The sequence below is a fragment of the Macaca fascicularis genome, chromosome 9 (assembly GCF_037993035.2).
Source record: "Macaca fascicularis isolate 582-1 chromosome 9, T2T-MFA8v1.1".
Taxonomy (NCBI): domain Eukaryota; kingdom Metazoa; phylum Chordata; class Mammalia; order Primates; family Cercopithecidae; genus Macaca; species Macaca fascicularis.
Window position 1 is genome coordinate 141610392 of NC_088383.1, and position 26428 is coordinate 141636819.

Sequence of the window (26428 nt, forward strand, 5' to 3'; positions counted from 1 at the left end):
TGGGGGTGGGGGTGGGACTTCTTTGGTTTGAAATATTAACGATTCCTCATGTTTTGAAGTAAGCACCCAGATCGACCTGTCGGGCAGTGTTGTGAGAATGTCTGCACGTAGGCGTGGTCACGTCCGTCCCTGTCGCCCGCACTGCTCCCAGAAGCCCTGCTCTGGCCAGCGCCACTGAGGAGTGCCTGTCCGTGTGGAGGTGTGGGGCAGGTGGAGCATGGCAGAGGGCCCCGCGCAGCTCCTGGATGGCTGTGCTTGGTGGGGGCCTGATTCTCAGGGAAGAGGCCGGTACTGGGGTGTTTCCGTGGGCTTGTTGGGTCTAATTCAGAAGTTACAGAAATCCAGACCCGGGCCTGCCCCAGCGTGAAGCATCACATGTAGAGCCCCTCTGTCCGGGGCTGGAGTGGCATTTGGAAGGAAGGCTTTGCCCGGATTGGGGTGGCTGAGAGGGCTGCTTGGGGCAGGAGAGGGCAGGTCTCTCTGAGCTGTGGGGCTCACAGAGGGACAGCCTCCAGGGAGGTGGTCTCCATCCGGGAATGGGGTCCAGGCGGAGGAGGGTGGGCATCTCTCCACCTGCCACTCTGTGCCGCACTGCCCCTGCCAGGGTGTCCCCGCTGTTTCCTGGGCGGGTCCTTCTGATGTGAGCACACTCCGGTGAAATACTTGTGGGGGCCCTAGGGGAAGAGCGGGCGGAACAGGCAGGCTGTCCCCATGCAGACCTGAAAGTGGCTGTCGAGTTCCGCCTTCCTTTGCTCAGGGCCATTAATTGGGACACTTGGGAATCTCAGAGCCCGGTGGGAACCAGGAACTGGGCTCAGAGGCTCTGGAGCCCCAAGGCCCGCCCTGCCAGGTCTGGCTGGTGCTGCCGTGGGCTCAGATCTGGCCTTTTCCGAGCTCCTCCTGCTCTGTGGAGCTCTGAGCGCTGGCTGCAGGCCTGGCTTTTGGGAAGGCCGACTGCCTCAGTCGTGTCTGCTGCCTCCACTCGGACTGAGGTGACAAGAGTGTGGATGGCACCTGCACTGTGTCCACTCTTTAGGCTCTAACGTTAAAGGTGTGTTTGGAGACGTGGAAATGGCTCTGGGGGAGCGTCCACCAGGTCCTGCCTGTGTACAGGGCCGGCAGCACTGTGGTGTTGGGGTGAGTGGCGGAGGCATCTGGGGACGTTCTGGAGCCTGCAGCCCTCAGCGTGTCACGCCACGTGCTCACGTGACAAGCACACTCCCGAGGATGTGGAAGCCACCAGTCGCCCTGGGTGGGCTGGGGCTGGGCACCACTTCTGGGGTGGGTCTGGGGTGATGGCGCTCCCAGCCCGCAGGAGTCTTATTGTTGGTGCAGAAGTGATTTCCCAGTCGTGTGCCCTGAGTGTCGGGAAGGCACTCTGCTGCCACCCCAGGCTCAGAAGACGCCGCTTCTGGTTTTTCCCTGTCGTGAGTGAGAGCAGCCCCACCTCCAGGAGCATGGCCTCCGGATCAGCCTGTTACTTGAACGCTGACCCACTGGTGGGTCTCAGTGACCTTAAGCCGGTTGTCTTCTTGGTCCTTCTCTCCGACAGGAGTTTGAGACTCCTTTTTAGGGGTTGCTGGGGATCAGCTGGTTGCTGTGTCGGGGGTGTGCTGCCCCTTCTGTGTCTTGGAAGGTGGGCGAGGGCTTAGCAGGGCTGCCTCGGCTGGCTTTCCCCGGCCCCTTCCCCCAGCCCCTTCCCCGCCTCTTTCCCACGCTGAATTGTCCCAGGTGTCTCTGTGTGGGGTCTCCTGGGTCTGCAGATCTGTGTAGCCTGCATGGAACTGCCCCTCTTCCTGGGTGCACTGCAGACCCCGGGCCCTCTGGGCTCTGGCCTGTCCCCTTGTCCCCACGTGACTGCCCAGCTACTGTTCTTCCTGGCCTTTCCCTCACGTTTCTGCCTGGGCCTGCCTGGCTGGTCTTGCCTGGCCCTGCCTTTGTTCCTGTGGGCACCAGGACTGCACTCTGGCAGGGGCAGACTCTGTTTCCTGCTCAGCAGAGCCCAGGCCTGGCCCTGGTTAGCAGGCTGTGTCATCTGCCGCAGACGGCCTTCCTTTCTGTGTCCTCCCCTCTCGGGGTCCTGCATGACTGGTCCTCATTCCAGGAACCAGAGGAGATTAAAGAACCAGAGACTTGACTTTGGCCCAAGTCCCTGTGGAGAGGAAATCCCGCCTTCAGTGCCAGGTGCGAGGCCACAGTCCAGGTCCATGTGGATGCGGGGCAGGCCCCTCCCCTCCTTGCACGTGTGGCATTGGGCTGTGTTTCACCTGTCAGCCTGTCCATGCCCCACCTGTCAGCGTGTCCGTGCCCAGGGAGTAGGAATCCCACCTTGCATGGTGGCTCAGGATGGCCAGGGAGGGCGTAGCTGTCACATGGTTTCTGGACCGTCAGCCTTTGGGCCGAGTGAGGCATTACTGCCATCAGGTGTCCCTAGAGGGGCTCTCTCCATCCTCTTCCTGACGTCGGGCGCTCTCGCGGCCTCTGGGTAACAGCCTGGCCTTTGCTTCTGTCTGTGGCGCGTGGTCCAGGCTGAGCAGTGCACTCGGCTGCCTGGGTGGTGTGAGGTTCTGTGAGCCCAGGCCCAGCTCCCTGTGGTGAATATGACCGGGAGGGAGCACCTGTCTCTGACCACCTGCCTGGCATCTGGGATTCCCGGGAGGCCGGGCACCTCATCCTCGCTGTTGCCCTGGGCTGACCTCCCATCTCCTCCTTCTCCACCCACGTGCCCGTGGCCTGAACAGGACTTGGTTTTTCACACCTTCATGCCTCAGCTTGAGGGGCTCAATTTTCAAGGGGTTCCTCCTGGACGCCTCGCCTGGGCAAGCAGGATTTTTCTCCCCCTTCAAGGGACAGCCCACGTCCCCCAGCCCTGTGAAGTGTTCCTGGTGACCCACCGAGCTAGTCCCAAGCTCCCTGCCCGTCATACTGTGTTTTACCGTGACTGCGGCGTCACCCTCAGGTGTGCTGACCTTTGGGCAGCAGCGTCCGGGGCAGGGACCATGGTGTCTTTTTTCTTTTGAGATGGAGTCTCCCTCTGTCGCCCAGGCTGGAGTGCAACGGCGTGATCTCGGCTCACCGCAACCTCCGCCTCCCGGGTTCAAGCAATTCTCCTGCCTCAGCCCCCTGAGTAGCTGGGATTACAGGCGCGCACCACCACGCCTGGCTAATTTTTTTCTGTGTTTTTAGTAGAGACGGGGTTTCACCATATCGACCAGGATGGTCTCGAACTCCTGACCTTGTGATCCGCTCGCCTTGGCCTCCCCTTCGGGTTCTGCTGAAATGGGTGTGGGGGTGGGATGGGGCCAATGCAGCTGGAAGGGAGTTGGAGGAGCTGTGGATCCAGTAGTCCCTGGACCGTGGTGGTGTTTGCAGCCACAGATGCCATGCTCAGGAGGTCAGTGGGGCCAGGGGAGGGGGTGTTGAAATCACCAAAGGCCAGGCCAGGCCTCTGCTGCCTGTTGCCAGTGGCCCTGGAGTCGGCTCTGCTCCTGCCTCGCACCCGGCGAAGAGGGCGAGGCCTGGGGGGTTCCGAGATCTGGTTGGCTTTTGTGTTTGTGCATTTAACAGTGTTATTTACCTGGGATTTGAATAGCATGCAGTTCACCCAGTGTGAGTGTGTGGTTCACTGACTTTGAGAAAATATTGCGATGTGTAACCATCACCGCAGCTCAGTTTTGAGACACTTCCCTCCTCAGTCCCTGCTCCTGGCCCTGGGCCACAATTGCTCTCTGTCCCGCCAGTTGGCCTGCACTGAGGGTTCATATCCTATTGTGGTTCACATCCTATCGTGAACCATAGAATGTGTTGTTTTCATACATCTGACTTCTTTGACTTAGCATAACGCAGTATTTCAAGATTTGTATTGACATGCTTTGCATATCAACAGTTTACCTGGCTTTTTTTTTTTTTTTTTGAGATAGGATCTTACTTTCACTTAGGCTGGAGTGCAGTGGTGCAGTCACCACTCGCCGAAGCCTCAAACCCCTGGACTCAAGCATTCTTCCTGCTTCAGCCTCTTGAGTAGCTGGGGCCACAGGCACAGCCACCACGCCAGGCTTTTACAATTTTTTGTAGGGATGGGATCTCGCTCTGTTGCCCAGGCTGGTCTCGAATTCCTGGCCCCAAGTGATCCTCCCACCTTGGCCTCCCAAAGCGCTGGGATAACAGGTGTGAGCCACTGCGTCTGGGCTCATCTGCCCTGTTTCATGGCTGAGCAGCGTCCCCTGTGTGGAGGCATACCTCGTTTCTCCAGTCGCCCATGGATGGACATTGGGGCTATTGTGGCTGGTGTGCTGTTTACGAATATACACGTGCCTATGTGGACGAGGGTGTAACTGCTCTAGGGCTGGCCGAGCGGTCACTCTGTGGCTGTCTTTCCAGGAGCTGCTCAATTCTTCCCATAGTTGCTGCCCCATTCGTGCCCCGTCAAGTGGTGTGGAAGGACTCTAACTGTTCTGCATCATGCCAGCACTTGGTGGCATTTGTCTTTTTAATTATGGCTGTGTGGTGGCATCTTGCGGTTTAACTCTCATTTCTGGTCCTGCTTCCAAATAATAATTCCCCACAAGGATGGTTATCTTGCCGCATTAGTAATGGCTTTGACAGCTGGATGACGGTGTTGGCGGGCTACCCTCTGCCCACCCCTCCAGGAGGGCCTGTGGGATGTGAGGCCCCTGCTAAGAGGCTCCCGTTTGCCTGGCAGGTGGCAGGTGTGATGAGCATGGTGAGTGCAGGTGAAGCAGGAGCAGACAGGTGTGTGTCCTGGAGCTCTGCAACTGCAGGATGGGAGCCGGGCTTCCGTGGGGCTCTGTGACACGGGTCGGGGCCTCTCAGCCCAGCCTGGGCTCCTGCAGCCCCACCCTCTGCGCCTGGTCTGCATGGTGGGGATGGTGTGTCTCTGTTATAGGACTGATGTGATGACCCGGTCACTATGCCTTTGAGTACGGAGTCAGTCTCGAGTTACTAACCAGGCATTAGGGGATGGGGTCAGCCTGGAGTTACTAACCAGGCATTAGGGGATGGAGTCAGTCTCGAGTTACTAACCAGGCATTAGGGGATGGGGTCAGCCTCGAGTTACTAAGCAAGCATTAGGGGATGGGGTCAGCCTTGAGTTACTAACCAGGCAGTAGAAGATGGGGTCAATCTTGAGTTACTAATATTTATGGGGGAGAGCAGAGAGAGCTTAGGAGACCACATTGCCACTGTTCAGGGTCAGAGTGGTTCCGCAGGTTAACTCACTTCTCCAGCCTCTCAGGGATGTGGTGAGGCTGCTCCGGGTGACTGTCTCAGGCCGCTGGCCTGTAGTCCCTGTCCTCTCCAGCGACCACTCTCTCCTGGGTGTCAGGGTCTTTGGGAGTCCAGGTGCGGATCTCAGCAGCAACTCTGTTGGTTCTGCAGCTAGTGCCACCTGTGAACCTGTGACACTGCTGTTATTCCAAGGTGAACCTCACCATGCCTGGAGCAGCACCCGTGAGGAGGGAGGCGACACCCTCAGGCTGAGCATTTCCACGAACCGGCCGCTGTGTCCCTTGATGTGCTGAGAGGGCCTGGCTGTGAGCCACATGGTACGAACCTCCTGAATGCAAGTGGCCAAGCCGGCATCCTGGTCTGGGCACGCAGGCCACAGGACGTCCACTGTAGGACAGCTGGGGGTGGGGGCGTCTGGCTATTTCAGTATTAAAACAAACAGAAACACTAATTTGGTCCCACTGGACCTCATGGAAGATGGTGGAGGTCTGAGGGGCCATGGTCGCTGACCTCGCCTCCTGTTGTCTTAGATCCTTGGCACTACAGGGGCGGTTCTACCAGACCTAGCTGTTGTCTCTTTGGCCACCAACTGGCCCCTACGGCGTTTGGCCTTCAGGGTGGTCACTGGGTGTGCGGCTCTCTAGGGCGGACCTGGCCATCCTTGGGTGACAGTGGGCCATGTCGTGGGGACTCTGCAACCCACCTGGAAGGGGCTGCACTGTGGTCCATTTGGGCCAGTGGCTTCAGTAGCCACACGCTGCTTGGCGCAGGTTCCTGCCTGAGCCCACTGAGCAGATGAGGGGCCAAGGCCCAGAGCACGAGCCTGCTGGGCAGCTGCAGAGCCTTAGCCCTGAGCACTCTCCCTTGCTTACCTTTCAGGCTGCTGAGCGGCTGTCAGTTGCCACCTGCTGGCACTGTGAAATGTTAGACGCAGAGTTGAGTGGGGGAGCCCCTTCCTGTGGCCCCTGGCGCTCTGACCACATGGATGAGCCTGCAAGTGTGAAGCTAAGAACTGGGTTGACTGCTTGTTGCTTTGTTTCTTCCAAAGAGTGGTTTAGTTAGGGGACAGACCAACCCACCCTCACCTGCCTGCAGCGTCCCTCCAGGTGGTCGGGGACACCAGGCTTCTAGCTCAGCAAGTGTTTGCCACGCGCCTGAGTGCCAAGTGGACTCGCCACTGTGCCATGCGTCTGAGTGCCAAGTGGACCCACCACTGTGGGTCACGTGGGGTCATTTGGTGGGACTCTCAGAGGAGCTGGTTCTCTTGAGAACGACATCTGTCCAAGTAGCACACAGACTTGTGGGGACATATGGCTTGCTTTAATTTTCTCCATCACCGTTACGGTTTTTCAGAGCTGTTGCAACTTCCTGTTTGCTGTAACGGCTGCGCCTCCCTCACTGCTGCAGTGGGCAGTGTGTGCATCATACTCAGGTGGAAGATGGAGGCCTGGGCCCAGGCTGGAGGGACATGGGGTGGGAATGGACCTGAGCAGCTAGGGAACAGAGGCAGGACCCAGGGGGACAGAGGCAGGACTGACCAAGACTGTCAGAAGAGCCAGAAGGGGTCTTCTCTGAATAGTTGGCCACACAATTAAACTGGGTGCTGCCTGGGGAGTCCCTGGGGTTCAGAGCTCTGCCTGCCTTGCCGCCCAGCCTGGTGGTACCAGCCTGGTGGTCCCCCCACATGGCCCAGCCTGATGGTGCCCCCCACATGGGCTCCAGGTGTCCTCTGATTCTGCTGTGCTGAGTCTGCGGGTGGAGGGGCAGGCCCAAGGACCAGGAGAGTTTCTGTGTGAGGCTGCATCCTCCTGCATCCTTGTCTCCCATTCATTCGGGAGTGTTTATGGGGCGCTGCCTCAGAGCCTTGGTGAAGTCGGAGTGGGATAGGGAGGGAGGACTGGTGGGTGCCTGCTCAGTGCCTTGGTGGCATATTGAGTAGGATAGGAAGGGAGGATTGGTGGGCGGCTTCTCAGAGCCTTGGTGGAATATTCAGTAGGATAGGAAGGGAGGATTGGTGGGCGGCTTCTCAGAGCCTTGGTGGAATATTCAGTAGGATAGGGAGGGAGGATTGGTGAGCGCCTGCTCAGAGCCTTGGTAGAATATGGAGTGGGATAGGGAGGGAGGATTGGTGGGTGCCTGCTCAGAGCCTTGGTGGCATATTGAGTAGGATAGGGAGGGAGGATTGGTGGGCACATCCTCAGAGCCTTGGTTAAATATTTATTCAGATAGGAAATATTTGGAATATCTGTTGTCACTTTCAGGGCCTCACTAGCCTGTTGTGCTCACAGGGCACAAGGCTAGTGTCCTGTGCTGCCTGGCTCCGTGGCTGTGGTCACCAGGTGCCCTGGCCTTTGAGCTCCAGCAGGAGATGAGGGATTTGTCCAGTGACTGGAGGGTGGCTTAGGGCACGCAGAGTCCACAGCGCAGGTGGACACCACAGATGGGCTCCTGGGCAAGTGGTGGGGCTGGGTTCTGAGGGCTTGAGGATCAGAGCCAACTGGAGAATAAGGAAGGGGCAGCTGTTCAGATTACTGAGAGGCGGGAAATGGGAGCTGAGCCTGCCTGGGAAGCTGTGTGGTCGGCATGGTTGGTGTGGGTGGCATGGGTGTTGTGGTTGACATGGTCAGCATGGTTGGTGTGGGTGGCATGGGTGTTGTGGTCGGCATGGTTGGTGTGGGTGGCATGGGTGTTGTGGTTGGCATGGTTGGTGTGGGTGGCATGGGTGTTGTGGTCGGCATGGTTGGTGTGGGTGGCATGGGTGTTGTGGTTGGCATGGTTGGTGTGGGTGGGATGGGTGTTGTGGTCGGCATGGTTGGTGTGGGTGGCATGATTGGCATTGATGTGGGCAGCATGGTTGGTCTATGTGTGTAGTATGGGTGGCATGGTATTGTGTGTGGCATGGTTGGTGTGGTTGGTGTGATCAATGTGGGTGGCATGGTTGGCATTGATATTGGTAGCGTGGGTGTGTGGGTGGCATGGTTGGCATTGATATTGGTAGTGTGGGTGTGTGGGTGGCATGTTGGTGTGGGTGGTATGGTTGGTGTGGTTAGTGTGGGTAGCATGGGCAGTGTGGGTGGTGTGGCTGCCGTGGGTGACATAGGTGGTATGGCTGGCGTGGTCAGTGTGGGTGGCATAGATGGCATGGTGGGGTGGGTGGTGTGGGTGGCAAGCAGCAGGACCAGGTGCTGCAGGCTGGGTGGTGATGTGTGATGGTGCTCAGGCCCCTATTTCTTCACTGTGCTGGGGAAGGGGGCTCCTGATCCCTCTCTGTGACCAGTGAGAAGATGTCATAGGAGAGGCTGTTGTCCCCTGGGTACGGTTACCCCATTTTACAGGCGCTGGCCCAGTGGGGCTGCCGGGGCCTATCTGTTTTTGTTGAACTTCTGATAAGTCGCCAGGCCGGAAGGGGAAGAAGGGGGGCTTGGGCTGGGCTGTGGCCATGCTGGGAGGATGAGGAGCGTGAAGTGACTCAGGGGACCCGGCGCCATTGGTGTATGCCCACAAAGTGCACGGGGTGACCCGGAGCCTCTGGACAGTGGGGCCGTCCTGGCTCGCCTCCTGAGAGCTGTGGGTCACAAACTCAAATGCGCACACTTGGGACTTCTGTCTTATCACGGAGAGAGTTTGAGTGTATCCCAGCGTCACGGAGAACACTGGTCTATGAACTTTGAGAACCTTGACAATTTCAGTTTAGTTTTCGTGTAGAGTGACCCAGACGGGCACAACACTGACACATCTTGTCACACTCGGCCCAGACGGGCACAACACTGACACACCTTGTCACACTCGGCCCAGACGGGCACAACACTGACACACCTTGTCACACTCGGCCCAGACGGGCACAACACTGACACACCTTGTCACACTCGGCCCAGACGGGCACAACACTGACACACCTTGTCACACTCGGCAGTGTGTTCTGTTGCCCTCAGCATGTGTGACCTGCACAGACAGACCAGAGGGTGATTTCAGCGTTTTATGGCAGCGGCTGCATTAGGAATCCGCATCACAGATGAAAAACATGCATTTCACCTTTTTCTAAGAGGATGAACAGCCCCTTGCCTGCTGGAATTCCCCTTGGCTCGGCGCCTGGTGCTTTTCATGGAGAAAGTTCAATTCCACACTTGGGTGGAACCTCAGTTGGGGTCTGCTGTGCCCTGGTGTCTCGGGGGGCTGCCCGGCCCCTGAAGTACAGGAGCTGCCTTCCCCCAGGCGTCTGTCCCAGCCTGCGGGCTCCCTTCCTTGTGCAGATGCCCAGCCCGGCCCCCGTGCTGAAGTTGCCAGACGCATAGGTCCTCCTTGACAGCACGCTCTGGGGACTGTCACTGTGTCCTCCTGTGGCTTTGTCCTGCAGGCATGTGAGGTCTTGCTGCATTTTAACTGCTGTGAGATTTGCCCACCGAATGAACACACCAGAATGCATCCACAGACCCACAGTGGACACTGAGGCTGTTTCCTGTTTGGCTGTCACATGGGCTGATGCGGCAAGCCCTCTCCGTGCACCTGCTCGGGGACCAGGGCCAGGATCTCTGGGCACCTGTTGGGGCTGGTGGAAGCTGCTCTCCAGTGTGCCAAGTTTCTGTACACACACGCACAACACACACTTGCACACCACAGGCACACACATGCATGTACAAGCATGCACCACACAGGTGCATATGTGCACACCATACACACGCACAACATGCATACACATACATGCACAGCACATATGTACACGTGCATGTACAAGCATGCACACCACACACAACATGCATACACATGCATGCACAGCACATGCACACACATGCATTTACAAGCATGCACCACACAGGTGCATATGTGCACACCATACACATGCACAACATAATGCACATACATGCACAGCACATAGGCACACACGTGTGCATCACACACATGCTCATCACACACTTCCACCGGGCTGGCAGAGAGGACCTGATATTCCACGTCCTTGACAACTTTTGGTGTGGTCAGGCTTTAAAATGTGACCTATTAGATGTGTAAAATGGCATCTCTTCTAATTTAATTTGCATTTCCTTGGTTACTTATATTATCATTTTTGGGATTTTTTCTGGTTTTCTGTGGTTTTGATTTTGGAACTTTGGAGCCCTTGCAGATGTTGTATTTAGGTTGCTGATAAGTTATTGATGAGGCAGTGACTGTAGGATTTGTGGAACAGGCACATCTGTCATTGCGCTTCCTGATGCTGAGTGACTTAGGGCTGTGACTTCTCAGAACGGTGTTTACTGATGGGTGTAGAGAGGTCACTCTGTATGGCACTCTTGGCTGAAAGTTTTCTTCATGAGTCTCATTGTACGCACATATGTGGCCTTTGTGTGTGTTTCTTTTGTACATTGACACCCGTTTGGAAGGTCTGAGTGGAAGGTTTGGTCAGTTCCGCCTGAAGGCTGACGGGCCCGGCTTTCTGGGGAGAAGGTTTTCCCTTGAAGAGGAGTATCCTTTGGTGTCTGTTGCCGCCGCAACTGACTGTCTCACATGAGGGATGGAGTCCAGGCTCGGGCACCCTCGCCCGGGGCCGCTGTGACTCCCATGGAGCCTGGGATGTGTTCTGGTTAGGCCACGGGTCACAGTGCTCAGTGCCGGGCAGATGCGGGCTCCTGGAGCAGTGCCCTCCTGCAGCAAGCAGGCGCCTGGCCTGTGCCACACCCATGCAGCGTCACCATGCGGCGGAGGAGCCCCTGTGCAGAGTCACGAGGGGGTTTCCCCAACTGCTTAATGCCAACAGGAGACCTGCACAGAAATCAGAAGAAAATGGCCGCTCTGAGTCGCTGGTTCGGCTACTCACTTTGTGTGGGGCTGAGTCAGTTTTTTCTTCTCGCCTCTTTTCTGAGTTGATGTCGATGCCTGCAAGTGGAGAGGGTCATTGAGTGCTGGTTTGAACCTGGGGCCTGTGGAATTGATGTCTGTCGGACTCAGGGTGTAACCACAGGTTGTGAGGTCGTTTTGGGGGGTCAGACCATATTTGGGTTAAAAGGGGCCCGAGTGTCTCGGGCTGCAGGGAGGTGAGGCCTCCTGAGGGTACTTGCCTTAGTTCTCTTTTGAATGCGTGTGGGCATGGGCGGGGAGGGCCATAGCCTAACGTGTGCATCTTACCCAGGGTCCCTGTTCAGAGTGTGGCAGCCACGGCTTGTGGCGGGAGTGATGCCAAGCTGGGCAGAGCCAGGTGAGTCCCTGTGCTCCCTCAGTCCATCCCGTGCGCCCGCCTCCTGCCGTGAGAATTCTAGTCCCTGTCATCCCAGTGGACCTGGGGCCTGGACTGTGGTCATTTTCACTGTTGAAAGTGAGAAGATTCTCACCCATGAAAAATTAAATTGCTGTAGAACCTAAATGTGGCCACCATGGCTTCTTAACTGATAGTAAAAGCCGCCTGGCTGTCTGGGTGGAGGCTCCACAGGGCAGGCCAGAGTACCTGGAGGTGTCAGCAGGGAAGGGGCGCTCTGTGTCCTGATAGCCTTCCTGCCAGCTGCACATGTGACGGGGTGTGCCAAGGGCCACGCAGAGCCGCGACTTCCCTGAGCTGCTCCGGGTGTCCCCAGCCCACGCGCTGAGCATGCGTGCACACGCTCGCTGGTGCCTGTGGCTCTCCTGAGAGGGTGCTCACTCCGGGGCTCATCATGGCTAATCCCACATGATCCTCGTCTGATGTCCAGTCTCCCTCCTCAGGCCCTGACAGCTGCATGACATGTTGGTATTTCTTCCTCCTGAAGCCACGTCCATGCCGGCTCCTGTGTAGTAGAGACTGGAGTCTCCATCAGACTCCCTCTGGGGGGGTGGTGCATATGCATGGGGTCCACTTGTCCCTCACGTCCGGTCTCCTGTGGCTGGAAGAGCTCCAGGTGTGGAGAGAGGCTGGCTGCAGCTGCCAACGAGGAGCGCTGTGGGAGGAGCCCTTCCTCCTCCTCCCTGGTGCCGGGGGACGCTCCAGTAGGGAGGCTGTGGCCTTAGCAGCATTGGGCCCAGTGCTGGCCTAGCCTCGCTGCCATCCCATGCAGTTGACCAGCTTCTTGACATCCTTTGCCTAAACTCCTTAGGTCAGCGTGGGACCAGGATATTCCACGTGGCTTTTGGAGCTGGTAGTCGCCCTGCAGTGGTGATTCCCAGGTGGACCCCCAGGCACCTACCAGTGCCGCCCTTCACACCTGCTGTGCACTGCAGCTTCTGGGGCCACGGTGTGTGGCTCTGCGAGCTGCTGTTCCCTCCACACCCCCGAGGGAAGCCCTCTGCCCACGATGCCCACCCTGGCCGAGCCCAACCAGCTGGAGCCGCCCTCCCAGACCTATCGACCTCCTCGTGATGGTCCAGCCCCGTCCTCCAGCCCATGCCCTCTCTGTCCCTGCCTCCCACCCAACCAGCTGCCTGAGGGCCCCTGAGCTTGCCCGGCTGGCCACTCACTGCCTCATGGTCCTTGATCACACACAGACGTGGTACTGTGCTCGCCTCCAGAGGAAGCCTGCCCGCCGTGTGGGGCCGTCAGTGGCTTCGGAGCAGTGATTCCCTCGGCCCTGCTGGCTGAAGCGCACATGTGGTAAAGCTGTCCCATCAGTGAGGGGTTAGTCCTGTCATTTGGGGAAGCCTGTGTTGACTGCGTTGATTGTTGTTGATATTACCTTTAAATTAGGACAAAATTCAGGCACCATAAAACCTGCACAGTTCAGTGTTTTATCATATTCACAAGACTGTGTGACCATCATCACTGATTTCAGAATGTTTTTATCACCTTGGAAAGAAACCCAGTACCCATTTGACGACACCCTCATTTTCCCCCTTCCCCCCACCATGAAGCCACTTCTGTCTCTGTGGGTTGACCTGTTCTGGATGTTTCATGCAAATGGAATCAAACAGTGTGTGGTCTTCGCGTCAGACTTCACGCACTCAGCACGTGTGTTCCAGGGACTCCGTTTACTCGGCACGTGTGTTCCAGGGACTCCGTTTACTCGGCACGTGTGTTCCAGGGACTCTGTTTACTCAGCATGTGTGTTCTGGGCTCGCCTGTGCTTCTTTCTCATGACTGAATGCTGTTTATTGTGCGGAGATCACATTTCGTGTATCCGTTCATCAGTTGATGGACATGAGTGTCCATGTGCAAGTTGCTGTATGAACATGTGTATTCCGCTCTCTCGGGTGTAGACCTGCTTGTGGGGTTGCTGGGTCACGTGATAATTCTGACTTTTTGAGGAACTGCCAGACTCTTTCCACAGTAGCTGCAGCATTTTTCATTCTTGTGAGCAGTGTCTGAGGGCTGCAGACTTACAACATCACAAAACAGTACTCGTGATTGTCCATCTCTTTTACTGTAACCGTCCTGGTGGGTGTGCAGTGGTATCTCCTGGTGGCTTTGAATTGCATTTCCCTGATGAGTAATCGTGTTGAGTGTCTTTCATGTGCTTACTGGGTATTTGTAGATCTGCTTTGAAGCAACGCTTATTCAAATCCATGGCACATTTTAATTTTTTTTTTTAAGAGGCGGGTTCTCGCTCTGTTGCCCAGGCCGGAGTGCAGTGGTGCGATGATAGCTCACTGCAGCCTCCTCTTGGGCTCAGAGTATCCTCCCACCTCCCAAGCAGCAGCATCTCATGTAGCTGGGACTACAGGTGTGTGTCAGCATGCTTGACAAATTTTTAAAATTTTTAGTTCGTAAAGACAGGGTGTTGCTATGTTGTAGTCTGGTATCAAACTATAGGCCTCCAGCAGTCCTCCTGCCTTGGCCTCCCAAAGTGCTGGGATTACAGGTGTGAACCACCATGCCCAGGCTTTTAAAATTTTTTTTATTTTTTATTTAATTGTTGAGTTGTAAGGGTTCTTTATATGTTCTGGATGCTAGACCCTTATTAAATACGTAATTTACGAATGTTTTATCTTGTTCTGTGCATTGGCTTCACTCTTTTGATAGTGTCCTTCAAAGCACTTTTTTTTTTTTTTTTTTGAGACAAGTTCTTGCCCTGTTGCCCAGGCTGGAGTTCAGTGGTGTGATTGTGGTTCATTGCAACCTCGACCTCCTGGGCTCCAGTGATCCTCCCACCCCAGCCTCTGGAATAGCAGGGATTGCAGACTTGCATCACCACACCTGGCTAGTTTTTTAAAGTTTTATGCTTCAGCTATCATAACCAGAAACCATTTCCTAATCAAGGTCACAAAAATTTACCATTATTTTTTCTTTTTAGACTTTTATAGTTTTAGCTCTTGCATGTAGGTCTTTGAAATACTTTGAGTTAATTTTTGTAACTGGTGTGAGGTAGGGGTCTTCATTCTTTTGCATGTCCATATCTGGTTGTCTCAGTACCATTTTTGAAAAGACTGTTCTTCCTCATTTAATTGTCTTGGCATCCTTGTTGGAAGTTAATTGACCATGAATATATAGATTTATTTTTGGACTCTTGATTCTGTTTCATTTTCTATGTGTCTGTCCTTATGCCAGTGCCACAGACCTGATCATTGTAGCGTTGAGGTGGGTTTTGAAATCAGAAAGTGAGAGTTCCAACTTTGTTGTCTTATATTCAAGATTGTTTTGGCTGTTCTGGTTTCCTTCCATTTCTGTTTTAATTTTAGGAATAGTTTGTCAGTTTCCACATGCATACACACTACCCTGCTGGAATTTACACACACACCACTGTGCTGGAATTTACATACACACAACCCTGGTGGAATTTTGGGGGTTGTGTTGGATCTGTAGATACAGTTCTTACTTAATAGGTGTTGGTCCTGGGGAGGGGAGCAGATGGCTTGGCCCTGTCCTCAGGGGCATATGATGTGGCTGGGAGATCCCGGCAAGATGATTTTAAAGCCTCCCTTGTGGGTTTGTCAGCTTCATGGTTCTAGTTATGATGGGCAAACTCACGTCTGCAGTTTAAGCAGGAAAGGAAGTTTAAAAACAAAAAACATTAGGTGGTGCCCGGGAAGGGCTGAAGAGCCAGGCGTGGCGGCCTCCTGTGAAGAGGGTACATTCACCCACACTGTGCACCTTGAGGCCCACCTGCGGCCTCTGGGGCTTGGCGTCGCTGCTGCGCCGCCCTCACCCAGATGGGTACCAGGCATGACCTCTGCACATCACAGGCGTCCAGGGCTTGATGCGGCTGGGCCAGGCCTGGCGCCCAGGGAACCTGGGAGGCACCTTCTATGTGGCCTGCTCGCCACCTCTGGCCTGTCTGCTGCCTGTCTGTGGCTCTTCTGGAAGTGGGCACAGACCTGGCAGTGTTGGGAGGTGGGAGGACATGTAGGTGAACCCGGGCCTTAGAGTGGCTCCCCCCGTGAGGCGTGTAGGGTTCCTGTGAGGAATGTGCACCCAGCAGCTTGTGGGGTCACAGCGAGACACAGACTCCGCTCCCTGCACGCCCATCACACCTCTCCATGACAGGCCGAGACCGCGCTCTGGATGGGGCTGCCGCCTCCGGCTCCCAGCACGTGAAACGTGGTGCGTGTTGCACACATGATGTGAGTGTGGCCGGAATGAACTGGAGCTGGTTTTCTTGAGGTGGAGAAGGCCCTGCTGGCGTTTCTTTCCCTCAGAGCCCGCGGCACTGTGAGGAGCAGCGTGCTTCCACGGCTCATCTCGGGGGTGATTTAAAGCCATCCCACGCCCAGGACAAGCCCTTCGCTCTGCAGGCCTGTGGGGATGGATGGCAGCTGCAGAGGCCCCTCCAGAGGGACAGAGCCTTGAGCATGGAGCTCTGTGAAGTTGGAGGCTCGGGGGGGTGGTGCCCTCCTTCCCTTGCTCCGGTGTCTCAGGTCCTGTCTGCTCCCTGGTGCCCCTTTCCCCATGTGCTCCTCCCTGGCCATGCCAGCTGCTCTGCAGGGGGCTTCAGGGAGGGTTGCGGGGAGGGCTGCGGGGAGGAGGTACCCTCATGAGCCAGAGCTGGCAGAAGGTGAGGAGGTGCCATGCCCCTGCCCAGGCAGAGGGACTGCGAGGTGCTGGAGGAGACCAGATGGGGAGGGACTAGGGGAGACTGACATTCTGTTCCGATTCCAGGCTGTGGAACTGGGCCCTGGAGCAGCCACACCTGGCGCCTGTGAGTTGGCCACAGGGCCCTACCGAGTACCAGTCCTCGCACACCCTCACAGTCCCTGGGGGCTGGCTCTGGCCTTGCTGAGGGTCTTGGCCAATCTGTTAGGGAAGTGGGGTCTCAGGGGCCGAGCTCTGCTCTGGGGTGTGGATAGCGCAGTGTCTGCCGGGTGCTGCGGGAGCGTTTTCTGTGATGATGTGGGTCCTGCAAGTGTGAGCACCAGCTGTGATTAAATCAAGGACAGTGGGCAGCAGTGCCTTCGTCTGCACAAGTTCACAGAAACCACACTGCTTTATGTCTTACGAGGTGAACATAGAATGTACACAGGGTAGGAAAAGCAGCAGAAAGTAGCAGGTGCGTTTGGGAAGATCGTCATTACTGCCTGTTATACTGAATAACCTCAAAATCGAAAGGATTCCTTTCTCAGGACTGCTGTTGAAAAACGAAGTGTGAGTGGGTGTCCTACAGAAAAGTTAAAGGAAAGAGAGAAAGGAAAGGAAGGAAAGGAAGGCACACCGTAAGTTCACCCCGATACACGGATTGGTTTTGTTGGTTTTCCTTGCGCTTGCTGGTGAGACAGCCCCTGGGGGATTTGGTAACGCGCCTTCTCACTGCTTTAGCAGTTTGCGCCCTGTAGTGGGGGCCAGTTGCCAGGGAGCCATCACTTCCATGGTGGCTCACGTCTACTCTGGGCCCCGAGCCCTGGCGGCAGAGTCAGGGCAAAGCGGGAGCAAAGTCACCCCGGTTCATACCTGAACCAAGAGGCCCGGCCAAGGCTGTAGTCTGCAAACTCAGCAAGCCATTTCTGCGTCTTTAGCCACAGGGGATGGGCATGAGGATGCCCTCGTCAGTTAGGATGGTTTCAGCTGCCGGTTCAGGAGCCTGCTGCCCTGCAGTGCTGCCTCTGGATGGATCAGCTGCTGCTGCTGCTCCCCTGGGCTTCTCATGTCACGACTTTTTGTCCTGCTCGTCGCTGTTGTTGTCTCGGCTTGTTTGGGGAAACGTGGCCTGCGCGTTGTGAGCGTGGCCCCCGCCGTCAGTGGGGAGACCATGATTGGTCCCTGGGGTGACACATGATCCTGGGGAGGGAGGCGACGGTCCCAGGGGATCTCTTACAGATTTTGTGGAGGAGTTGGACTTTTCCCTCCACCCCGATTCAGGGACTGTGCTTCTTGAAGTGTTGCAAGCACATCTCTGGTGGGCTCGGAGGCCCTGACCTGCTCAATAGGTGAGTTTTTCAGGGTAGCCAGTGTCTCCCAGAGCCCCTGGCTGCCTCCCTGGGCTGTGCGGTCCCTCCTCCTCCTCATAGTCACCGGCCCAGGGCTCAGTTCACTGTGAGTGGGTGGCCGTGAAAATAGCACTGGCGATGGAGTGTCGTTTCCAGCCGTTCAGTGTTGTTGGAGTAGAAGTTTATGTAACAAGAGTGTATTTTAACTGGATGAAAATTTGTGATTAAAAATAAACAGACTGCCAAATGGCAGTGAGTGCAGGGCAGACGGGAGTGTGCAGTGTGACTTTCGGGTGCCCAGGCCCTGCCAGAGCCTGCTGGGCCCAGCTCTTATTTGGAGCTCCTGGTGGCGGATGGACTGTTCGATGAGGTCTGGGAGTTCTGGTCGGTAGGACGGTATCACCTGGGGCTCCTTATTCCTGCAGCACGTCTCTGCCGCGTGCTGCTGTCCACCTGGGCCTGTGCTGGCCGTGACAGTTCCACCCATGGGCTCTGGCCTGTGCTTGGGGAGGCCACTTGGGCCACCTGGTATGAGCCTCCGCCACTCCGCTCCCCATGGCAGCAGAACCAACACCAGCAAGACGTTCACAGCACTGCTCTACCACGTTTGTGCTGAATTGAGAGTTTGGAATGTCCCTGCGTGTTTTATAGGGCGAGATGGTACATATCTAAAGATTTATTTTAATTATTTAAAAAACTTTGTTTTGTTTTGTTTTGTTTTCAAGTCAAGGTCTCAGCTCTGTTGTCCAGGCTGGTGTGCATGGCATGGTCACGGCTCACTGCAGCCTTGACCTTCTGGGCGCAAGTTATCCTCCTGCCTCAGTCTCCCTGAGTGCTGGGATTGCAGGCAGGCACCACCACACCTGGCCGGTTTTAAGTCTGACCCTATATAACTCAAGGAATAGGCCAAAGGCTTCTCTGAAGCACGTTCATCCAGTCACCTTTAACCCCATAGTGTGTGGCAGCACACTCCCGATGTGCATGGTTTGTAAGGTATTTGGAGTTTATGGGCCTGTCTGAACATAACCTTCCCAGATAGCTTTGGATTTGTGTGTTTAGACAGTGAACAGATCCAGGCCGAGGCATTACATTTGGCCCAGATGTCTAAAATAGGCAAGACAAAGCCTTCCTGTGTGTGTGTATATATGTATGTGTGCATTGTGTGTGTATATATGTGTGTGTTTATCTGTGTATGCATGTGCATTTGTGCATGTATGTCACTGTGTGCATGTGTGTATGTGTGCATGTATGTATATGTGTATGTGTGCATGTGTGTGTATGTGGGTCTGTGTGGGTGTGTTTGTGTGTGTGCATGTGTATGTGAATATGTGCTTGAGTTTGTGTGTGTGTGTGTGTGCGCCATTGTGTGTGGGTCTCTATGCATGTGTGTATGTGAATGTGTGTGTGTGCTGTTGTGTGTGGGTTTGTGTGTGTGTATGTGAATGTGTGTGAGTGTATGTGGGGGTCTCTGTGTGCGTGTATGTGTGCATGTGTGTAAGTGTGTGTGTGTAGGGTCTCTGTGTGTGCATGTATGTGTACGTGTGTATGTGAGTGTGTGTGTGTGTGAGAGCCATTTCCTCCTAGTTTTGAGTCTCTTTGAATTGGAGGCTTGTGCGTGGAGGTACCTTCAGGGGAGTCTTGCAGGAGCGAAGACCACTTTGCTCAGTTTTGTAGCCTGGAGCAGTCGTAGACAAGAGAGCCCTGTGGTGGGTCTCAGGGAGGTGTTGTGGCCTCAGGAGTGTTCTCTGGGTGTGACTCACACCTGGCCACATGTGTGGTTGTCCTTGGTTCTCCAAGGAAACCTGTCAAACTTAAAACAGTTTTAAGACATTAATGTGCTCAATGATGTTCAAATACTTTTGAAAAAATTGGTATGTATGCAAGATATGCACGATCAAACTGACTCCAGAAGAGAGACACTAAATTGACCAGTTATTAGAAAAAAAAATTAAAACATTGATCGACTTGTCAAAGTTGCTGTCCCAAAAAAGCTCCGTATGTAGTTATTCCCAGAGTGGATTCTACCAAACTGCTGGGGAACATCCGGCCCCAGTTCCCTTTCAGCCAGGCGGCTTCTCAGACAGAAGGAAAGCGCAGGGATGCGGAGGCCGGATAGACGGCGGCACTGGGAAAACAGCTGTGCAGTTGTCTTGCTCCTGCTTGTGAGTGAAACTGTCTCGGCTCAGGACTCAATAGCAAGTCAGCTCGACCCAGTGTGTTCGTAGTAGAAATGTAAGGGTAAGATCATGTTCGGAAAGATTGAGTGATGTAATTCCCTGTTTGCATAAGTTAATAATTCATCAATAGAAGAAACCTTGTTAGGTTATCTCTATAGATGCTGAAAATGTATTTGTTAATATTAAAGGCCTACTTTTGATTGAAAAATGATTATTCTTAATAAAGTTAAAACGTGTATTTCCATAATATGATTTTAAAACACAGAATCAGACATTTCCTCTAGTGTCGGGGACAAGACACCCCATGTAACCACGGTTGTGTAATATAGTTTCAGAAGCTCCTGCTAGTGCAATTAACAATTTAACAAGAGAAAAAATAATGTAAGTATTTAATACCAGAATGGAGAGACATTACTTGCAAATATGATTGTGCATCTGGAAAACACAAGAATCTGTTGAAAACCTGTAATATACAAGAAAATAATTTAGTAATTAAATGTCATAAAAGTCAGTAGCATTCCTGCGTATCCAAACAGTAAACAGAAAATGAAATGTAGCATTCCTGCGTATCCAAACAGTAAACAGAAAATGAAATACGTAGGCGTACATTGGAGAAATACATTCTCTGTAGGAAGACTGTTACTACAGTTGGGAGGGTGTGGGGGAGGAGAGGAGTAAATTGAAACAATGTGCCTTGTTTGTGAGTGGAAAGACTTAGTGGTTTATGGAGAAATAGTAACTGTTGCTAATCTTGAGCTCTGATCTCTCAGGAGGCACTAACAGGGTATTAGCCTGCGTCCTGTCGGCTGCAGTAACAAAACCCCTCATGGACATTGGTGTCATTTGCCCTGGAATGTCTGGAGGAAGGAGGCTCCCGGGTGGGCAAGCAGCTCAGTAATGTCACCAGGACTCAGTTCTTCCCCTGTCTCCATCCTGCTACCCTCCCGTGCAGGTGACACTGCCCTTCTCCGATGCCACTGTCAGATTCTCATCCCACATTCTGCAGAAGCAGGAAGGAAACACGCAAAAATACCCAAACAACCAAAACAAAGTAACTCTTTTCCTTGGGTAACTTTTATTTTATTTATTAATTTTTTGAGAAGGGGTCTCACTATGTTGCCCAAGATGGTATTGAACTCCTGGGCTCAAGCACTTCTCCCTTCTCGGCCTCCCAGAGTGCTGGGATTACAGGTGTGAGCTGCTGGGCACAGCTCCTTGGGCAACTTTTAAATACCTTTGTATTGGTGAATAATTTTAGGTTTGGTTCCTGTGTTTCCCCTGATAGGAACATCGTAAATAACCATGCTTCATGTGTCAGAGCCAGGATGGTAACACGGGACACTACTATTGACCAAACTACAGGCTTTATTTGGGTTTTCCCAGTTTTTCCAACCACTTCCCTTTTCCGCTCCACGTAAACATGTCTGTGGTGAAGATGCGGGGCTCGGTGTGATTTCCAAAGCTGCTTTTGCACCTGTGGCCTGAAGTCCAACTGATTCCAGCTTTTTATTCCAATATCTGGTTATTTAAAACATATTTAATGTTCTCTACATACAAAGCTTATTCAGAAAAGATTTAATGAGAATTATACTGAATTATATGCTCTCCTTTTTGAATGATCATATAACTTAGTGCTTAATTACCACATCTGGCAAAAAAAAAAAAATGGCTGAGGCCAGGTGCAGTGGCTCACGCCTGTAATCCCAGCACTTTGGGAGGCCGAGGCTGGCGGATCACGACGTCAAGAGATCAAGACCATCCTGGCTAATATAGTGAAACCCCGTCTCTACTAAACACACAAAAAATAGCTGGGCGTGGTGGTGCGCGTCTGTAGTCCCAGCTACTCAGGAGGCTGAGTCGGGAGAATTGCTAGAACCTGGGAGGTGGAGGTTGCAGTGAGCCAAGATCATGCCACTGGACTCCAGCCTGGTGACAGAGCAATACTCTGTCTCAAAAAAAAAAAAAAAAAAAAAAAAAAAAGACAGACATTTTATTGTCAAAACTATGTAAGTTTACTACATATATTTGCAAAGAGCAATGCAGTGTAGATCACAATATGTTCTTTTTTTTTTTTTTTTTTTTTTTTGAGACGGAGTCTGGCTCTGTCGCCCAGGCTGGGGTGCAGTGGCCGGATCTCAGCTGACTGCAAGCTCTGCCTCCCGGGTTTACGCCATTTTCCTGCCTCAGGCTCCGGAGTAGCTGGGACTACAGGCGCCCGCCACCTCGCCTGGCTAGTTTTTTTTTGTATTTTTTTTTAGTAGAGACGGGGTTTCACCGTGTTAGCCAGGATGGTCTCGATCTCCCGACCTAGTGATCCTCCCGTCTCGGCCTCCCAAAGTGCTGGGATTACAGGCTTGAGCCACCGCGCCCGGCCCACAATATGTTCTTACTGGCAGTCTTTTTTTTTTTTTTTTTTTTTTTTTTTTTTGAGATGGAGTCTTGCTCTGTCGCCCAGGCTAGAGTGCAATGGTGTGATCTCAGCTCACCACAACCGCTCCCTCTTGGATTCAAGCGATTCTCCTGCCTTAGCCTCTTGAGTAGCTGGAATTACAAGCATGTGCCACCACGCCTGGCTAATTTTTGTATTTTTAGTAGAGACAGGGTTTCTTCGTGTTGGTCTTATTGGTATTCTTTTTTTGAAATTATTTTAAACATTGAACATCTGATTAATTCTAACCATACAGTAGAGAGTGTTAAATTCTTATACTTTCTATGTGTTTTTCTTTTGGATTGTCTATTCTTTTTGGTTAAAAATAATAAAAATGTTATCTCACATGATTTCTTCTATTAATATGAAGCTGACATGGTCTTGTAAATGTTTCTGCATTTTGCTTGGTTTTTTGTTTGTTTGTTTTTGGTTATTTTGAGACAGGGTCTCGCCCTGTTACCCAGGCTGGAGTGCAGTGGTGCAATCAGTACTCACTGCAGCCTCCACTTCCTCCCAGCTCAAGGGATCCTCCCAGCTAAGCCCGGAGTAGCTGGGTTTACAGGAACGTGCCACCATGACTGCCCAGTTTTGTTTATTTTTTGTAGAGATGGGGTCTCAGTATGTGGCCCAGGCTGGTCTCGATCTCCTGAGTGCAAGCGATTCTCTGCTTCAGTTACAGGCATGAGCCACCGCGCTGGGCCCCGACTGTTTTTTTTAATAGAAGTTTTAGGAGAGACGGGGTTTCGCCATATTGGCCAGGCTGGTCTCGAACTCCTGACCTCAGGTGATCCACTCCCCTCAGCCTTCCAAAGTGCTGGGATTACAGTAGACGTGAGCCACCGTGCTGGGCCCCCACTGTTTTTAATTGAATTTTTAATAGAGGCAGGGTTTTGCCATATTGGCCAGACGGTCTCGAACTCCTGACCTCAGGTGTTCATCTCAGCCTCCCAAAGTGCTGGGATTACAGGTGTGAGCCCTGCGCTCTGCTGATGTTTTCTTGTTGGTGACTGCACTTTTGCTTTGAGCTGTGAGCTCTCATAGGACCAGATGGCCAGTTGGGCTCACTGTTAACTGTAGCCCTTCTGTGGATGCCCTGTGGGCACCTTTGTATACATCAATTTCATCTCTGGCCCTGGGAAGTGGGAGTTTGGGTGGAGCTGGAGGGTTTTCCTTCTGATTAGGTATGCGGAGTCCCTTTGCAATCCTGTCTAGGGAGGGGAGAAGAGGGTGGGAAGGCTTCTCTAGCGGTCACTGGGTCCTCAGACCCCTGCTGGCCTGGTGCTGCTGCTGGTGTTGACCACAGGCAGACTCACGGGAGAACTGGGCAGCTTGGCCACTGAATCTTCATTGTGGTTGTTTGCTTTGAATATTTCATTTTCAACTCTTGTGTTTCTAAGTTCCAAAACACTTGGTTTTTTTTTTTCTCTCTCTCTTTTTTTAAAGAATTTTAGTGCACCGACAATAAAACCAAGGGACTAAGTGAGCCATTTGGAAGTGGTGGTAACTGTGTAGGCTGGGGACACCCATACGGTGGTGACATTTCTGGGTGACTGGCTGGTGCTGGGTGTTTCTGGGCTGCTGGGACAGCGGGAGGTGGGCGTCCTGTGCCAGTGAGCTTCGTGCTGCGACGTGGACAGAGGGCCGTCCTTCCAGCTGCTGCTGCTCTCAGGTCGCCTCTCATCGGCACAGTGGCACATCACACGGCAGCAGCCTGCCTGGCTCTCCTGGTGGGCAGGGGCTGAGGGATGAAAACGAGGCACTCCCTCCCCCACCGCAGCCTACTCCAGTGGGTTCGGGGGGTTGGAACATTCTCCAAACCCCTCCTGCTGCCTGGCCAGGTCCAGCTGGGCACAGTGCATGCCTACCTGCTGGGCCCTCCTCACTGTGGGCTCAGTCCTGGGCCCTTTGGGCACCTTCCCTGGCCCTGACAGCAGCTACCTGGGAATGCAGCATGAGGCAGGTGTGTTTTGCTGAATGAGGTGAACGGCAAGAGGGAGAAAAGGAGAGATCGCATAGCAAAGCAGAGGCCAGAGGCTCCTGCTGAGCAGAGAAGGGCCATTGGCGCAAAGACACACCCATCCCTCATCACACTGCTGGGACCTGCCCCTGCCCGCCCTCTCTGCTGGCACGCTGGGCTCTGCCACATGGGCCTGCCTGGGCCTTGTCCTCCCCAGCTGCAGGGAAGGGCTTCTTTCAGTTCCCTTTGGGTGAACGCAGAGGCCCAGCTCCTGCCACCCACCTGAGGCCCTGCCACTGTGTGTGGTTCACTCAGGACCACTGATAATCAAAACCACCAACTTCGGCCTACACAGAGCTGTTAAGGAGCTTAGCTAAATTTTAAAAAAGTGCAGCTGATATTTATGTCCTTTATGTGCCAGATAGTGCCGTAAGGGTGTGGTGTGTCTCTAGGTATGTCAGCCCTGACGTTTGTGCTGTAAGGACCCGGACTGTCTGCAGGCAGACCTGTCATCCCCGCAGCCCTGATGCCTGTGCTGTGTTGCTCCGTTGCACAGATGGAAACACAGGGGCCAGCGAGTGAGCAGCCAGTGTGAGGCCCTGAGGTAGCAGGTGGAGGGGCAGGGCATGAACTGAGCTGGGGCTGGCTCTGGCATCTGAGCTTGTTAACGACTGACTGGGCTGGAGGCAGAGTGGGCTGCACCCTGACCGCCACCTTGGCCTCCCACTGCTGTGCCCCCGTCTCACTGTTGCCTGTGGTGCCTCCTGACTAGAAGACACCTCAGGCCTGCTGAGCAGCAGCCCAGGACGAGCCTGCAGAGCCCTCTTGGGACGCACACACTGGGGATTTGACAGCTCGTGTCTGGCACCACAGATAGTCTAGGAAAAGGTGACTCATCCAAGAGCCTGGCCGGAAACCCACAGGGTATTGGCCCAGGTGTGCTGGGAGGCCGGCCGGAGGGACCGTTGTGATACTCAGAGGAAAACACCCGTGGCCCATGGTGGGGCCTTCAGAAGAAAGTTGGAGTTTCTCAGCTGGCAAGATGCCCCTGGTGTGGGGCCCTCACCTTCTGGACCAGATGCCTTCCCTGAGCTGCTGTTTTGCAGGGAGGTGCCTGAGCTGAGCAGCTCCCCTGGGTGGAGTCATGGTTTCTGGGGGTGGGGCCTCGCGCAGGGCTGTGCTGGTGCCCTCATGGGGGAGAAGGAGGCTGAGGCTGCTTTCGTTGTGAAGCAGCGGGACCCGGGGCTCTTGGTGGGGCTGTGCTGTTCGCTCTTTTTCAAGTGTCTGGCCCTTGGGAAGTGTTTGTGGTGTTGCTGGTTCTCATGCCGTAGTCCTGATAATGGGCTTGTGTGCTCGTTCTGGCTTTACTCAATAGCGTTTGCAACAGGACAGGATTCAGAGGACACTGTTGCTGAGGGAAAGCCTGTGCCACTTCACCTGGTGTTGCTTCTGGCCCTGCCTCTGCTGGGCGTCTGTCTGCAGGGTGCCTTGCAGTGTTTCCCTTGCTCTGCTGATCACTGAAATGCAAGACCTGGGTCTCTGGAATCCCAGCGAAAGTGCTTGTTTAAAGAAACATCAGCTCAGTTTATTTCATGCACAGCTACTTTTTGCAGATACTGAGGTTTTGTTGAGATGTTGGCGTGTGCGTGCTTGTGACATTTTGTTGAGATGTTGGCGTGTGAGTGCTTGTGACATTTTGTTGAGATGTTGGCGTGTGCGTGCTTGTGACATTTTGTTGAGATGTTGGCGTGTGCGTGCTGCGTGAGGTTGTGTTGAGATGTTGGCGTGTGCGTGCTTGTGACATTTTGTTGAGATGTTGGCGTGTGCATGCTTGTGACATTTTGTTGAGATGTTGGCGTGTGCGTGCTGCGTGAGGTTGTGTTGAGATGTTGGCGTGTGCGTGCTTGTGACATTTTGTTGAGATGTTGGCGTGTGCGTGCTGCGTGAGGTTGTGTTGAAATGTTGGCGTGTGCGTGCTTGTGACATTTTGTTGAGATATTGGTGTGTGCGTGCTTGTGACATTTTGTTGAGATATTGGCGTGTGCGTGCTTGTGACATTTTGTTGAGATGTTGGCGTGTGCGTGCTTGTGACATTTTGTTGAGATGTTGGCGTGTGCGTGCTGCGTGAGGTTGTGTTGAGATGTTGGCGTGTGCGTGCTTGTGACATTTTGTTGATGTTGGCGTGTGCGTGCTTGTGACATTTTGTTGATGTTGGCGTGTGCGTGCTGCGTGAGGTTGTGTTGAGATGTTGGCGTGTGCGTGCTTGTGACATTTTGTTGATGTTGGCGTGTGCGTGCTGCGTGAGGTTGTGTTGAGATGTTGGCGTGTGCGTGCTGCGTGACATTTTGTTGAGATGTTGGGGTGTGCGTGCTT

General features: G+C 53.8%; 1 protein-coding gene across 8 annotated transcripts in view; it reads left to right on the top strand.

Annotated features, from left to right (window-relative positions):
- INPP5A (inositol polyphosphate-5-phosphatase A) overlaps positions 1 to 26428 on the top strand; it is a 256343-nt gene that overhangs the window by 7193 nt on the left and 222722 nt on the right. The window contains exon 1 of one of the 8 annotated variants that reach the window (XM_065521653.2): positions 159 to 17493. The exons of the other annotated variants lie outside the window; for them this stretch is intronic. The gene's annotated coding sequence lies outside the window, so the exon portion shown is untranslated. Of the gene's footprint in view, positions 1 to 158; positions 17494 to 26428 lie in introns of those variants that run through there. 8 annotated transcript variants of the gene reach the window in all.